The sequence below is a fragment of the Spermophilus citellus genome (assembly GCF_964194105.1).
Source record: "Spermophilus citellus genome assembly, chromosome: 6".
Classification (NCBI taxonomy): domain Eukaryota; kingdom Metazoa; phylum Chordata; class Mammalia; order Rodentia; family Sciuridae; genus Spermophilus; species Spermophilus citellus.
Genome location: NC_138187.1, coordinates 26848662 through 26862488, shown reverse-complemented (window position 1 = coordinate 26862488; position 13827 = coordinate 26848662). Strand labels below are relative to the sequence as shown.

At 50.5% G+C, this 13827-nt stretch overlaps 1 long non-coding RNA gene across 1 annotated transcript; it reads left to right on the top strand.

The window, feature by feature from the left end:
- The first annotated feature begins 650 nt into the window (after window positions 1-650).
- Window positions 651-6107, top strand: LOC308651452. Its single transcript, XR_014022557.1, has 3 exons — window positions 651-772; window positions 2228-2376; window positions 6041-6107. It is a non-coding gene; the product is annotated as an uncharacterized lncRNA (long non-coding RNA).
- The last annotated feature ends 7720 nt before the right edge of the window (window positions 6108-13827 follow it).

The following is a 13827-nucleotide window of genomic DNA, read 5'->3' as shown; positions in this document are numbered from 1 at the left end:
GTGGACGCCACAGCGATCCTGCACTGCTTTGGGTGGGCAGGAAGGGGTCACCCAGAGGTTCCACACAAGGAAATGATTTGAAGGGAGCTGAGTTTCAGGAAATAGTGGTGGGGACACAAGCAGAGAGAGAGAGGCCAACTCCTTACTACAGGCAGGTTGGGAAGAGACCAGGGCCCACCAGGACGGGTCCCCTTGGTGGCTCCAGGGCAGCAGAGCTCAATGCCAGGAAGTCTGTGGGGGTCTGGGAGGGCAGGCCCCTGTCAGCAGCTCATGGCTCTAAGCTAGAGTTTTGAGGATTCCTGAAGGGAATCCTGGGAAGAAGTTCCCATGAAGAGTCGATGTCTGCTGTCCCCTGGTTTAGGGACAGAAGTCCAGCTCCCGGGAAAGGGAAGCTCCGGGCCTGGAAGGAACAGAGTCATTGAGAACAGGAAAGAGAAGGAACAAAGGTGTTTTGTGTCTGTTAGCACCTAACCTGTTGGATTGCCGAGAGAGTATGTCTGGTTGCATGCAAGAGTTTAGAGTGATTGCTTTGGCCCCAAGTCAGTTATTGAGTGACCAAGAGAAGATTTAAGTCCTGACTCTTGGTTATTGAAGTTGAGAGGTTTTGCCCTGGGACACCTTTCTCTCTGCTTTCAGGGAGATGAGCCGAACAGGAACACAGGACAAAACCGGGCAGGTCTTGCTGCGAGCGCAGAGAGGCAAATCCAAGGTGACAGGAGGGTGCTCCAATCTGTCTCTGCTCAGGAGGTGGCAGGGGAACCTACGCAGAGGGGTAAGGAGGGCTGACTGGCTGTCCCGGGGCACGACTGGTGTTCTGGACTGAGCACAGTTTCCCACGATTCTGGCCTGCCCTGCAGCCGAGGCTGTCCTCTCTCGCTCTTCCTCTGGGCCGCCAGGCCCTATTCTCATTCTTCAGGCTCTGCTGTGGGAGACTTGATGGCACCAGGTTCTCAAGGTCCCTTTAGGTCAGGCCCAGGGTTCTGTACGTGCATCCTGATAATCAGCTTGTGCAGAGACAGGGAAGTTGCTGTCTCATGGCTTGATCAGGAATGAGGTCGCCACCCTGGACATCTACCACTGTGAGCAGAGGTGCACGTCCGGCTGCCTGCTGGACATTGTGTCCGGGTGTCTCATGTCTCAGATTGCACACGTCTAAAGGGAAGCCCTGGCCACCCCATTCTGTTCACCTCCATTGCCCTCTGTGAACATCCAAGTCCATCGGCTACCTGCCCAGCCCTCCCCATCTCCATGCACCTACTGCTTGAAGCCAACTTATCCTTCCCTCATGGCCATACCCCTCAGCAGCAGGTCCTGCAGGGTCTGTCTCCATGGGCAGCTCCTTGTGCCTCTGTCTCCCCTGTGGCTGCCATTGCACTCATTCAGACTCCCTCACATCTCAGTTACTTCACAACAGTGGTACCCCCACTGGTTTTCCTGTCTCTGATCTTGTCCCTGTCAGACCTGTTTTGTCACATGGATGAGCCTCTTAGAATAGGACTTCGATTGCACCAGTGCTTTGCTTCAAACCATTCTAAGGCACTTACAGCATCGTGTCAAACAGCTTGCCCAGCCTGCGGGCACTTGAGGCCTCCTTCGGTGCAGCCTCCCTTCTCTCCTGGCCTTGCTCTCTTTTCTCCAGCCCCAGGGCCTCCTGGTGTTGACTCCTCACATTCCTTCCACACACACATGCAGAGCTCCCTGACTTACAGGGGTTTGACTTAATGGTTTTTCAACTGTTCAATGTTGCAAAAGCAACACACAAATAGAAACTGTACTTGGAGCCTGGGATCTGATCTTTCCCCAGGCTGCCCGCGTGGCATGAGGCTCTCTGGTCACGTGAGCCATGGCTCCAGTTGGCCGAGGTGGAGATCAGACTCTGGAGGCTCCAGGGCTGCTGTGTGGCTCTGCCGCGGGGCTCAGTAGGTTGGTGTCTCTGGGGCGTGCCCAGCTTGCAGTGTGTTCACCAGGCTTCATGCCAAGGTGAGCTGAAGAGCACCTGCATCTGAATTTGTGGTTCTCTTTGCCTAGAACCTTCTCACCTTCATTTTTTAAAATGGCGACTTCTTCTTCACATCTTAGGACTCGGTTCCAATATTCCTTCCTCAAGGTGGTCTTCCGACCAACATTCTCAAAATGCCCATGCCCCCCCTCAGTTATTCCCTATCATCCCACCAAAGCCATTTCTTTCTAGTTTTTCATCACCTGGGATTATCTATTTATGTTGCAGGGTCTGTTTTCCACCCCAAAACTGGAGTGTACGTTCTTTGACTGGAAGGACTTTTCACGTGTCTGATGCCCTCCATGGTCTCCGACACACAGCCAACAGTACCATGAATACTCGTGGAAATAATGAGCCCATAGAAGAATGAATCAAAGGTAAGTAGCTTGTCGTGAGTTGTCAGGAGTTGTGATTTGAGTGGCAGTCTCTGATTGTCCAGTGTCAGGACCACACCTGGGCTGGGAACTCCTTGTGCAAAGGCAGGAGGTGGGACTGCCCAGTTGCTGCGGTGATGCCCTGTTCAAAGGAGGTTCTGTGCTTGTCCCAGGACTGTCAGTCTTGGCCCTGAGTTCAGACACCAGCTGCCAGGGGTAGAGAATTATGAGCACAAAAAAGGTAATTATAACTGGGCTTTGTCCTTCAGCCTGCTTGCTTTGAAGAAACTCTCTCACAGAAAACCCCTTTGATGCTAAAGCCTATATACAGTGATGTGCTGAGCTGACTCTGGGTGGTTCATCCCTCATCAGAGGATGAAGAACCACGGGCCCCAGCTTTTTCTCTCTTTGTGTGTCTGTTTGTCTCTTCTTCATCCCCCGTCGCCCCCTGCTGGTTTCTGCAGGTTGCGGCAGGGCAGAGGAGGGCACTGCAGGGGTCTAGAGGGACTTGGGAAGCTGAGCTTCCAGGCTGTTCTGCAGGAGGTGGGAGCCTCAGACTGCCCACCAGTCCTTCTGGGCAAGTTTCACTGGGTCTGAAACCTGGAGAGGGCAGGCCCAGCTGCAGAGCTCAGAGCACAGGCAGGCAGGGGCAGCAGTTTGATCTGCACTATTTTTCCGGTAGCTTCTCTGCTTCATGTCAATTCTGGTGGGCAGCTTGGTGGTAGACAAGCCCCTTCTTCCTTCATTCTCAATCTGTCTCCCCCCACCTGAGGCACCTCCAGCTGTTAGCTCGTGAGAAGCTCAGAGGGAAGTACCTTCTGGAGGATTCTCTGGGGTCAGACGCCGGCTCTGCTTCCTGCTCCAGGTTCTGACGGAACTTTCCTCCAATGTGACGTCAGACACCCCTCACCAGTTTTAGGAACCAAAACACCTTCAAGGGGCATCTGTTGGTCCAAAGGGATTGCAAGAAGCACCTGGAAAGTTGTTTTCCAGATCATGTGAGTCTAGAAACCTCTGACAATGACCTTGGGGAGACCCAGGCTCTGGCCACCAAGGGCAAAGCTTGCCTGACCCCCCTGGAGTGAGCACCCTTCCTGGCAAGTGTGAAGTCGGGGCTCCCAGGAAGGAGGAGCAGGGCAGGTGGAGGGCCTGGCTTCTCCTCTCGGTGGCTTTTCTCTGGCTCTGTTCTTAGCTGTCCTTCAGAATCTGCCCAGAGCCCACTTAATGAGCAGCAGACGGCCTCCCCAGCCGGAGCTCAAGTTTCCTTTCGCCTCTGGCAATTTCACCTGCTGGGTTCCCCTGGCTGGAGCCCAGGTAGAAACTAGTGTAAGTCAGAAAAGTTTAATTGGGCCCCAAATGTGATTAACCAAGACCCGCTTAAATATGCTGTGCTGGTGTTTGGCATGCCACAAATTCTAGCATTACCCAGGGGGTCCTAAAAACCATTCTGCTTTTAATGTTCCTTGCCTGGTTTACTCAAGTTGGAATTTAAATCAAAGGGTAACATCTATATTGGGGATAACTTTATAGTTTATCATAATATAATGGTTAATAAATGTCATGTTTTAAAGGGACTTTTTAAAAACAATGGTTTTAACAGTGTTATATACTTTTAAGGGGATCTGGGAAGCGGTTGACTAAATCTGATACAATGTAATTTTAGACATTATAAAAATAGAGCTGCAAGAATGGGAAAGATAAGACTCAAGGGCCCTGAACCAGAGCCCATTCAAATACTGGGAGGTTTGCAGAAATCAAAACAGAGCCTCCTAGGTCCTCCCACTGAGCTCCTCACACAACCCATTGACAACAGGGTCTGTCACCTTTAAACCGGAGAGAAGTGGAAGATGGACTCAGGAGCCTTCAATAAACCACAATATCTAGTGTAGCTTTTGGAACAAGACCCTTTTCTGACTTGGTCACATGACATAGAGGGAGACTCCAGTAGCCAGAACAGGGGAAACAGCATGTGGAGGTGTTCTATAGTCTGTTTTCTGTTCCTATAACAAAATGCCTGAGGCTGGGTAACTTATACCAATCAAAGTTTATTTGGTTTATGATTTGGAGGCTGGGAAGTCCAAAACGTGGCTCTGAACCTGGCGAGGGCCTTCGTGTGGCATTATGGCAGGGGGTCGTCTCATGGAGAGACAGGGCATGGGTGCCAGGTTGGGTCTCTCTTTTCCTACAGAGGATGTCATGCGGGCTCCACCCTCATGACCTCATCTGATCCTAAGTACCTTCCAAAGACCCCACCTCCAAAGGCAATAAACATATGCATTTGGAGATGAATGTCTAGCATGTGAGTCTTGGAGGACAGGTTCAGGCCACAGCATTGGCCACAATCCCTGATCCTGCCTGTGCCTCTGAGGTGACCCCACAGGGCTTGCTGTTCTTCATCTATGAAAGGAGGGGTTGTGCTGAGACAGCCTCTTGTGATTTCTGGCTTTGAGATTTCACTTCCTTGACCTCCCGTGGCGCCTTGTCCTTGTGGGGCCTGCGGTGCTCAGTCTGGGCAGGAAAGCCGCTGAGTCAGGTGGAGAGACTCCACCTGCTCTTGAAGAGTCCCTGTCCCGGTCTGTAGGAAGCACCCTGGAGTTTAGTGAGACTCCCCCATCCTTGATTTCTCCTGCCAGTAATTTCCCATCCACTGGCTGTCACCTGGGTGCTTGGCTATTAATCCCCCGAGGTCTTGCAGTGTTTGGAGTTGACAAAGGTCTCTGTTCCCTACTCAGTGCCCCATTGCAGGGGACTTGGGTGAAGCCTTCCTGGACATTTTAAGCATTGAATCATCTCTGTGGTTAACAGTTTGGGTGTCTGTGACTTGGATTGCATCAGCTCTGGATCCCTGACTGTCTCACCGGGGCCCCAGGCATGCATCGAGGCCTTTGCGTTCACCCTCGACTGGCGGATTGGCGATCCGTGGCTGAGGCCAGCTCCCGGCAGCATCCATTTCTCTGGACAGCCGTCTGCTGAAGCAAGGGAAGGCGTCGTTCCTAAATCTGAGTGCAGAGGCTGGGTTGCAAACGCTGAAGACTCACTAAGACTCACTAAGGAGGGCTGGACACTTCAGTGGCTTCTTTGGAAAACCTAGATCTCTCTGAATTGGCTCCTCTAAAACCTCTCTCTACCCTTCACTTGGGTCTCTTCCTTTTTCTTATCACCTCAGTCTTCCCTTCAGTCCTCTTGAATCCTGATGTCAACCTTCAAACCTCAACCTCCCCCCTCTTGCCCCCACAAGACCTTTCTCTCCCCGCTCCAGCCCCCTCCAAGCCCTGCAGCCACTAGAACTTTTGCCACCACCCCCCCCCGCCACTGAGGCCTCTTAAAGGACTCAGGAACCCCTGAATCCCACCCCAAAACAACTACAATCAGGCAAATGAAAATCTCAAAAGCTTCCTCCAGCCCAGTGCTGTGGCACATGCCTTGATCCCAGCTACTCGGGAGGCTGAGGCAGGAGGATTGCAAGGTCAAGGCCGGCCTCTGCAACTTAGTGAGACCATGTCTCAAAATAAAAAGTAAAAAGGGCTGGGGATGTGGCTCAGTGGTAAAGCACCCCTGAGGTTCAGGCCCTGATACAAAAAACAAAAACAAAAAAACCCCAAATCCCCAAAACCCAAAAATCCTCCTCAGCAAATGTTGGTAAAACCCTCTATCCTCTCTGGCCCAGGTGAACTATGCACCAGTCAGGAACACGATTTGGACAACTTTAGGAAGAGGACCAGGGAGGAACCCTGTCACTCATGTAACCAGTGAGTTTTGTATGACTGTGTTTATCCAACTCCTGGCTGACGTCCTGTGGGCTGTTCGGGTCGGAACTGTGTGCCCTCCGTCGCTGTCTGTCCTGCACTCACATGTGTCCTGCTCTGCACCACGCCCACGGCGTCCTTCTGTCTTGATTCCCTGTGTGGCCCTTCGCGGACCCAGGTTCTGTGTGAGCTCCATCCCGAGGAACTGGGAGTTAGGGCCCTGCCTGTTTCTTTTGGTGGGGGACACAGTTCGACCCTTAACACCCTGACTCTTGGTACCCCCTCTGGGTCACTGCGCCCACTTCCTCTGGCTGGTCACAGGATGAGGTCCGTCTCAGCCTCGCTCATCTCTGCTCCTCGCATTGAAGGTCGTGTTGACCCCTGCTGGCTCCTGACTTCCGCTCCCCAGTGCAGCCCTGGAGTCCCTGCGCGGGGCTAGCTTCTCCTCCAGGGCCCGGAGGGAGTCACGAAGGTAAGGTTCTCAGCTTGTTCCCACGAGCAGTATTTTGTGAATCCTGCAGAAGCAGCCACCTCGTTGTCATCGATGCATGTAATTGCTCCTCCTTGCGGTGAGGGTACAAGCCACGTCGTCCCCTCTGGAGCGCGAGGCTATGTAGGCGGCACAGTGTAGGGTGACGTACACTCTATGGCACTCAGGAGGACATGGATATCCTACAACACCCAGCTGGTAAGGGTCGTGTAGGTCCGGCACTAAAGAGGAACAAGTTCTCAGTTGCAGGTGCTGAGGATGGACACAGGAAGCCCCGATAGCTGTGGAAATACTGGACCGTCTTTTCAGGGATACTCCTCAGATCTCTGGTGCCCAAAAATGTGTCTGAAACTCTCTCTAGAGGTCCGCTGCCACTGGAGTTGGTCACAACGCTCGCAGCTTCTGTTTCTAAGGGCTGAGAATGACCAGCAGCTGGGCACAGTGGGGGTGGGGCTGTGACCAATGAGAAGGATTTGGGGGCCTTTCCAAAGCCAGCCTCTGTTTCCAGAAAAGAACAAAACACTGGCCAGAAAGCACGTGCCACTGGCTGACTGGACACCAGGAGCTGGGTGAGTGGGCTGTGTCCCAGCCTCTTTGCTAAATGCCATCTCAGAGGGGGTGGCACGGCTCTCGGTCCAGCCCAGGGGTGTTCAGTCTTCCTTCCTGCAAATGCGATAGGAGAAGTCAACTCTTCATCATGCTAGAGGCACACAGAGGCCCAGGAGCAGAATATGAGTCCAGAATTCGGGAGCTGCGCACACAAAGGACCAAGAAAGAGGAGAGACGAGATGTGGGCGAGGTGAAGATGGGCACAGATTTTGGAAGGGATGTGGCTGCTGCTTTGGCCCTGGGTGCTCACTGCACGTGGAGGGATCGGGCAAGATACCCCGCAGCTGTCTGCTTCCAACCAGAAAAGCCGTCATCGGGACCCAGATGAGCTGGAGCATCTATTGCTATAGCACACGAGGCGGCCACATTTGCTCAACAGGGAAAGGATGGAAAGAAGTGGCCTTTCCTGCAAGTCAGAGGTGTCAATGAAGAACTCTGGGGAAGCTGAGTTTCCACGCGGTGCTGCAAAACGCCTGCACAGGGGTGGTCCTCCTGCCGAGCATGCTCAGTGGCACGACCCCTAAAGCTGAGCACCAATGGGAACCTCCTTAGCCTCCTGACTCCAGCTCACCTGCGCTGACTTCTTCAGCTGATCCTACCCTCTGCCCCTGCTGCAGACCCCACTGGACGTTCATGGTCAAGACCTTGGTGGATCCCTTGGGCACTGGGGGATTCATTTTCAAATTTGGCACCTGAGTTAGCTTTCCATCACTATCATGAATACCTGAAAGAAATCAGCTGTTAAAGATCCGGGGTTTCTTTTGGCTCAGTCTCCTAGGTGTTGGGCCATGGTGACTTGGGCTTGTGTGGACAGCATGTGGTGGCAGGAAGCTCTTGGCAGAGGAGGGCTGCTTGCTTCATGGTGGCTGAGAAGCAGAGAGAGGGGTAATGGGCACACGTCATGGACCTAACTTTCTCCAAGGGGGCCCCACCTCTTAAAAAGTCACACCACCTCCCAGCAGGGCCATAGGCTGGGGACCAAGCCCGTAATGCATGCGACTTTGACAGACATTTCAGATCCAGACTACGCAGCGTCCACTGGGCTTTTATTTCCAATCCTTGGTCTGTAGCTTTAAGAACACTCAGGACTGTACTGCTGGCGGCCCCAAGACCCCCCTTCCTGTGTAACCCCACCCTGCCCCACCCAGCTGCCCTGTCTGCCCTTGGAAAGAGTCCACACTGACCGCAGCAGAGAGGAGGGTTGGGAGGAACCTGGGCCCTTCATTCCATTGTTGAACCTCTGGTCAGACTTGCAGATTTATTTCTGAGCACAGTAATAAATTTCCTTGTTTTATGAAGGCAGTTTAAATCAGGCCTGTCTCTTATGTATGTGCTGCCCAAGTCCTCGGGTCTGACTCCCAGGAGGAGTGTGGTGCTAATCGAGTCCTAAGTCTGACTCCCAGGGAGGAGTGGTGGTTGGTCAGCTCCCACAGCCCCACCTGCTCGTCCCACATGGGACTGGCTTGGAAAGGGGTTGAGGAGGAAAGGAGGAGAAGGGGAGAGGAAGTTCAGGGAACAGGTTTCTCACGCTGGGGAGGGACAGAAGGTCACAATGCTATCACCCAGAACAAGTTGCCTAGGAGACACACACCCCATGTTATGGTTTAGATATTAGGTGCCCCACAGAAGCTCACAAGTGCAAGAAGGTTTGGAGGTAAAATGATTGGCTTATGAGAGTCTCAGCCCGGTCACTGAGTTATCCCCAGATAGGGATTAACGGGGTGGTGATTGTAGGCGGTGGGGAGTGGCTAGAGGACCTGGGTCACTGGGGGTGTGCCCTTGGGGTAGACAGTTTGGCAGTTTGTCTCCGCCTCCTGGCAATGTCCGGAGCACTTTCCCCCAATACACCCTTCCGCCATGATGTTCTGCCTCACCTTGAGCTCAAGGAAGGGAGCCAACTGTTCACGGACTGAGACCTCTGAAACCATGAGCCCAAATAAACTTTTCCTCCTATAATTGCTCTTGGCAGGTCTTTTGGTGACAGTGGCAAAAGGCCGACTGAAAGACCCCACCAGGATGAGAGGATAAAGGAAGAGCAAGCCAGGGAGACCTGGGAATTGCCTGGGAAGCTGTTGGGCTTCTCCTTCTGCCCTCTGGGAGATGGCAGTTGGATCTATGCCTCCATTGGGGTCTTAATAAGAGAGACAATCAAGGCTGAACAAGAGTGGACTTGTTGTTTTATAAGGGAATAAAATTGGCATCTCCATCGCCCGTCCTGTTGGATGGTGTACCAGACCTGCTCTTTGCAGAAGCTGTTAGCCTGTGGCATTGTTCCATGGGACACTGTGCGGCAGGGTGTTTTTGTGCATTTAGGCCACACCAAGATATAAGTAAGCAAATGAATAAGTGAAACTCTGAATAGAAAGATATCTGTTCATTTCCTGTAGTTGCTACTGTGAAAGAAAATTATCCTGACGCTTGTTTAGAATGGCTAGGAATACATCCAAAGATGACAGCCACCAGGATCAGGTCAACTCTAAATGCAACAAGGCTGAGTGGATGTCACCTTCAAGGAGCAGGGTGACGCATCAGTTCATGGACATTATCAAGAGGAGGCATCCAGGATTGGGAATTCTTGCTAAACACAGGCCAAGGTCTTAACTACCAAAGGTGGAGGATAAGAAACTTGATCAAATGTCAAGAGTGGTCAGACAGGAAGGGTCGGGGGAGCCTCATTAATGTGACTTAGCAGAATTCTTCACTCTGCTAACAGGGCAGGACGGACATGGACGGCCAAGGTGAGGGCCAGTTAAGAAAAGAGCTGGTCAGTCCTTCTTGCTCAAGAAGGAAGAAAGCTTTTTCTTTCTTCTGAAGAATACAAACCCTTGTCTTCTTTGGCTGTCTCTCACTCCTTCAGGACCAGCTGAACCATCTGCTGGGACTTGTGGGTAGAGGACGTTTGCTGATTTGCTGGGTGATGAAAACCATCAGGTTTAATGATGGGGCCTTTTCCATTGGGCTTTTCAGGTCAAGGTCACTTCCTAGAGCAGGCTGTGGATGACGCTGGAGTTGAGCATTGTCCTGAGATGCCCACCCAGCATAGCTCCAGGTGTGTGGGTGGCCCACATGGGATCTGCTGGGTTGGTCCCTCCTTTGACTTCAAGTCACCCATGTTCCCCTTGCAGAGTTCCTATAGATCTCAGAGTTTCTTTGGATTTCAGCTGAAAAGTCAACTGCAAGACAAGCTTCCTAGGAAGGACTGCAGGCCACATTTCAGTCGTGGGCAGTGGCAAGTCAGGAGAGGAGGAGAAAAGTCGAGAATGTTAATTCAGAGAGCTGTGGGCAGATACTGAAGGGAATTCAGAGGACAGAAAATGGATTTGGTAAAAATTATCCAGATGTGCCTGAGGGAAACACCCCCTTGGAGAGGCATGAAGACTCAGTCCTCCTAGATAATCAAGGATGTGATGAAGTCTAAGAACAGGAAATGATTCTAAGAAGTCACAGAAACTTTGTTTCTTAAGCAGATTAATCAAAGGTAGGAAAAAAAAAACCCTTAAAATCTGTTATCAAGAGTAAATCAGGGGCCCAAGAGAACTTTGTCATTTTAATGGAAAGAAAATAAAAATCCAGTTTTGTATCAGTATTGACAGTACAACTCATAAAAAACAACAAATCCATCTGCTTTTAGTGAGCTTTGAGCAGGTAGGATTCACTTTTCGAGGTTTTCGGCAAACCTTCTTACATCTTTCTATATGCTCCAAAATGGCAAGTTTTCATAAAGGTTTTGGGATTTGGTAATGATGGTTGAAAAGTCCATCATAAAACTTTTATTCCGCCTACGTCAACCTCTATACATGGTGACTTAGAAGACGCCGTTTCACTAAACCAACATTCAGCTAATTGTAGTTATTAAAGATTCACCCAAATTGTGTGAACTCAAAAAGAGCTGGGGTTGGTTTCTACGTATCTGAGAGTTTTAGAAATAAGCACTTGTTTGGCTCTAATCCGTCATAGCTGGTGTCCTTGTGAAAAGGCATGAAGGACAACCCTGGGGCCAAATTGAGGCAGATACAAGTCAAAGAAGGTCAACCACAGATGGCAAATATCAGAAGCCAGAAGAGGCTAGGAGGTGTTGTCCCCTGGGACCATCAGGGAGCACTGTCCTCACAAAACCTCAGTTCTGGGCTGCCAGCCTCCAGGGCTGTGGGACGAGACATTTTTATTGCTTTAAGTCCCCTGGTTCATGGATGTCTCTTACAGCCACCTTGGAAACGAACACAGGCCAGCCAGGGAGGAGAGAGGGTGACTGCGTGGACCAAGGGGCCCGTGTGGCTGGCTGAGGAGAGCAAGGGCGGCCAGGGTAGGAAAGTGGGGTGACCCATCTCAGAGAGGCTCATCGAAGGAGCAGGACAAGATGAGAGGAATTTCTGCACATGGGGAAAGATACCGGAGAGGGAGAGTGGGATGTAGCAACCAGGACAGCGCCAGGGCCTCATGGAGGAGCAACACCCACAGAGGACAAGTGTGAGCCGGCTTCAGCTCCCTGCCCCTCCCCACAGCCCCCTCCTGGGCTGGGACACTCACTCACCAGGAGCACTGAGGACCAGACAGCTTAAGATCTGCTGCTGAGCTGCTCCTTTAATTAAGGATATGAAATAAAACCAAAAAACATTTCTTACCGAGGGAACAAAAAAGTGTTTCACAGCAGCTTGGGGAATAGGATGTTTATTAAAAAGAAGGATAATGCAAAGCAGAGAATAAATGTAACGAAATTACTCAACACGGCAGAGCTCTTGATGAACACAAGAAACCAATGTTTGGCTTCGCTTGGGCTCAAGGGAATGCAAAGGAAAGCAGAGACTCGCTCCTTGTCTGCTACTGACTTGGTGGACTTTGAACCACACCTGTAATGGCCGGGGGTGGCCAGGTGTGGGTGTGAGTGGGCAACTCTATACCACGGCTGAGAACAACTGTCTTTCTGGGTGATCACCTGATGGTATAGCAAAGTAGCCTTAAAATATGCACAGATGTTGATCCAGACAGACATCAAGGTCTAGATTATCCTTCTAAGGACATTGCTAAGACAATTCACAACACTTTTGTTATAAGACTGTGTGTTTCGAGCTGGGTGCTCTGGAGCATGACTATAAATCCCAGTGACTTGGGAGGCTGAGGCAGGAGGATCAAAAGTTTGAGGCCAGTCTCAGCAACTTAGTGAGGCTCTGCTCAAAATAAAAAATAAAAAGTAAAAAGGGCTGGTAGATGTGGATCGGTGGTAAAATGCCTCCAGCTTCAATCTTTTATTTTTCTTAATTCTTTTTGTTGTTGTCAATGGACTTTATTTTGTTTGTTTATATGTGGTGCTGAGAATTGAACCCAGGGCCTCACACATGCTAGGCAAGCACTCTACCACGGAGCCACAATCCCAGCCCCTCCAGCTTCAATCTTTAGTACCAAAAAAATAAAAAATAATAATAATAAAAGAAAAAGGAAAGACTATGCATTTCAACATTATTAACATTACCAAAAATGAAAATAAATGGATATTCAATAGTACAGAACTGATTCAGTTAGTGATAATGAAACTAAAAATTAAAACAATAATTTAGGCAGCATTTGTAGACAACAAAGATATCCAGGATATGCTAATTATAAATAAAAAGGTATCAGGACAATTTTTATAGAAGCAATAAATCAAATATTTTTGAAGTGCCTGAAAGAAAACCACACCAAATAATCACCGGTATTTAATTTGGAACAGTGAATTAAAGAGTGATTTTAAAGTTTCTTTTTCTTTAATTTTTCTTTTTCTCCCCACAATATGCATGCTTTGGTTATACAGATGTGAGGAGTAGGTGTTATAAACAAGAAGTGGGTCTACTCAAGGTCACCTCTGAGAAAGAAATGTTGATGTATTGGCATTTGACCCAGGTGTGAGCAGGAGAGCCCCTCCGCCCACCCACTTTACTGATGAAGAAATTCGTGGAGGTGAAGAAATCAAGACCCCCTAAGCCAGGCCACACGTGGGAATCCAGTGACGTTCCAGGAACAGGGGCAGCCCTCCTGGGCTCTGAAGATGGCCACGCATGCTGCTTCCTGATGCGGCGGGTCAGGTAAAAATCAAGTTGACTCATGGGATGCCACAGTCTGGACACCGCAGTCCCTCTGTCCTGATTTATGTCCCATGCGGGGGATCTTTATTTTGAAACAAGAATTCCCCATTTCCCAGTCATCATTTCCATTTGGTCCAAACCCATTTCTCAGAGATTTTGAAGAATTATCCTTCTGGACAAATCCAGTATCACAGGTTGGGTGCTACCTGCTTCCTTCTATGACCAGCTGGTCATCGCCACTTGGGGACAAAGGTCTGACTAGGTTCCTTCAACCCAGCTGGCTCTGCCCCACCAGAGCGATGGAGCCCCCCTGGAGGAGCTTGAAGGACACTGGGCGAAGAAGCAGATTCAAGTGCTTCACAAAGGCACTTGGTGACTGTAACAATAAGGAGGAGACCAGGAAAGACTGGAGAGTACTGGCCCACACCAGGCAAGGCTGCCCCCAGCTCCACCCCAGCCCCCATGGGAGGCTGGGTACCTGGCCTGTTTCATCTTATCAAAGACAGCTCCAAAGAGGGGGATGCACACATGACACAGTGCTTACATCCATCTT